This window comes from Myotis lucifugus, unplaced genomic scaffold (genome assembly GCF_000147115.1).
Source record: "Myotis lucifugus unplaced genomic scaffold, Myoluc2.0 scaffold_27, whole genome shotgun sequence".
Lineage (NCBI taxonomy): Eukaryota > Metazoa > Chordata > Mammalia > Chiroptera > Vespertilionidae > Myotis > Myotis lucifugus.
In genome coordinates this window covers 1614020-1616602 of record NW_005871075.1, presented here as the reverse complement: position 1 = coordinate 1616602, position 2583 = coordinate 1614020, and the positions used below count along the sequence as shown (strand labels likewise).

The following is a 2583-nucleotide window of genomic DNA, read 5'->3' as shown; positions in this document are numbered from 1 at the left end:
TTTTACTTCCTCTTTTCCAATTTGGATGCCTTTTATTTCTTCTTCTTGCCTAATTGCAATGGGTAATACATCCAGGACTATGTTGGGCAGGAGTGGTGAGAGTGGGCATCCCTGTCTTGTTCCTGTTCTTAGGGGAAATGGTGCTAGTTTTTGTCCATTGAGTATGATGTTGGCTGTGGGCCTGTCATATATGGCTTTTATTATGTTGAGGTATGATCCTTCTACTCCCACCTTGCTGAGAGTTTTTATAAAAAATGGGTGTTGGATTTTGTCAAATGCTTTTTCTGCATCAATTGATATGACCATGTGGTTTTTTTCTTTCAATTTGTTTATGTGATGTATCACGTTTATTGATTTGCGGATATTGTACCATCCTTGCATCCCTGGAATAAATCCTACTTGGTCATGGTGTATGATTTTTTTTTTTTTGCTTACTGGAAGTATATATTTTTTAATATACGGGTTAGAAACTATTTTAAGTTCATTCTACAAATATACATATTTTGATATTAAAATGAATGTATAAAATGTTCAAACACTATTCTAGACATTGGGGGTATAAAACCAAAGGAAACAGATTGCCCAGCTTGAAGAGCATTCAAAATAGTGGGGTAATTTCAATAGGATGTGATACCTGCTGAGGCGGAGGCGGGTATGGGAAACTAGATGACAGAACCTGCCCTGGCCTGAGGGGCGCACAAGGCTCCTGGGGGAAGGGCCTGAACTCACTTTGGAGGTGGAAAGGGGCTTTGCCGAATGCCTGCCTGACAGAAGCCTGCAGCGCCCCAGGTGCAGGAGGTTCTGTGACTGGCTGCCAGGTGCTCTGGCCTGAGAGAGGGAGACTGCAGGCTCAGACAGTGGCCTTTGCCACCACCAAGGGGATTATATCCTGGTGCCGATAGGAGGCCACCCGTAGTACTTCTTTGTAAATCTAAATTTTAATTTTTGTCCTAAATAATTAAAAATAATATGAAAGAGACTTTTCAGAGTACTAATAATACATTAAATGCTTTGTATTTTCCAGGAGCTATTAATCTCTTTTTTCTGTATTATCTAGTTTTTATAATAGTTTTATGAGATGAAGATTCTATCTCCTCATTTTATAGAGGCTTAAAGATTAAAATTTCCCCCACTATTAAAGTGAAAGATCCAGATTTTGAACCCAGAATTGTCTGATTTAAGCTTGTGTTCTTAACGACTACTTTCCACCAACAGAAAGAAAGAAAATGAAAGCTTTAAACATTAGCAATGTGAAATTTCAATGTTATGATTTTATTATGAATTCCTTTTCCAAAATCCTTTGTTACTGGGCAGCCCCCTGAATCAGAGGGTGTGGCTCTCCGTTCCTCAGTTCTTGTCAGTCTTGCAAGAAAGATTTCAGATGAGTGACAGACAGCAGTGTTGAAGCAAAGTAAGCAGATTTATTAAGAATACACTAGACATAAAATACAAGTGGGCAACTCAGGTAGTCTGAGCACACTGCCTAATGGGGGTTCAAGGGGTTTTATACCCTTCCCTCTACAGGTTTCAAAGTTCCCCTGCCGAGTATCTTGGATAGCAGACTAGGTTTCAAAGTCCCCTTCTACATTATTGTGACTTATCTCAGAATGCTTGTATATACATCTGGTCATCTTGTTTGGCAAGTCCTAAGGTGGCTAACTTCTTTGTTTAGTGGGTGAGATAAAATTCCTCCTTAATTCCCCCTCTCCTCTTTTCTGTCCTAGCAGTTATCTTTCCTGCCTAACATCCCCCAAGAAATACCATCAAAATCCTTTTGGGGTTTTGTTGTAGGTCCCCCAGACTTTATTTGTCTTGGCTTTAGCTGGCACAAATGACACTAATTGTGTCTTTGTTCTCTATTTAACCAGGCCAGGGTGATTTAAGCTATGTATTCTCTGGTTAGGAAGGAGAGGTATAAACCATTTACTTTTAAGTGTCTTTGGTGAAAATAGGTCTTGCGATTCACAAGCTGGCTGCAAGCTGCCCAAACTGTTTGGCCTTGTTTAATTTTCTCGTCTCACTTTCCCCATTCCATTTGACCAGGAATTTTCCTAACTTCTTGGACTATCTTGCCACACCTTGAAACCAGGTAGTTTCAGATATTATTATTATGTAACCTTCTGCACACACCAGAGCTGGGGGCAGTATTCCATAATTAAATACAACCATGCATATCTACTGTAAGTGGTAAATATTCAAATGAATGGCATAAACAAAGACCTATAAGTAGCCCTACGCCAATTCAGATCTGATTTTGCCAAGACAATTGGCTGCAACCTCGTGAAAACCTTTTTAACTTTCAGAGCTTTTTTGATTTTGGAATTGTGGATGAAGTAGAACTTCACTAAATTGTATGTTTATTTCCCCACTTTATTCTATATTCTTAAGAAGTTGAGTTTTAATGTGAGAATATATTAGATTAAATATGGTAACTTTATGTTCCTGTTGTGAAAGAAGAGACAAAATTTTTTAATTGGGACAATAAATTTGTATTAAGTTTCTACCTACATTGTAAGTTTGTCTTGTCATTGAGCTGTGGATATAATCATCCTATAATATTATTTTTAGGTAATTATCTCTCAA

At 38.2% G+C, this 2583-nt stretch overlaps 1 protein-coding gene across 1 annotated transcript in view; it reads left to right on the top strand.

Moving 5' to 3' along the window:
- The window catches only part of PRKDC (protein kinase, DNA-activated, catalytic polypeptide), a 187828-nt gene that overhangs the window by 149402 nt on the left and 35843 nt on the right, over positions 1-2583 (top strand).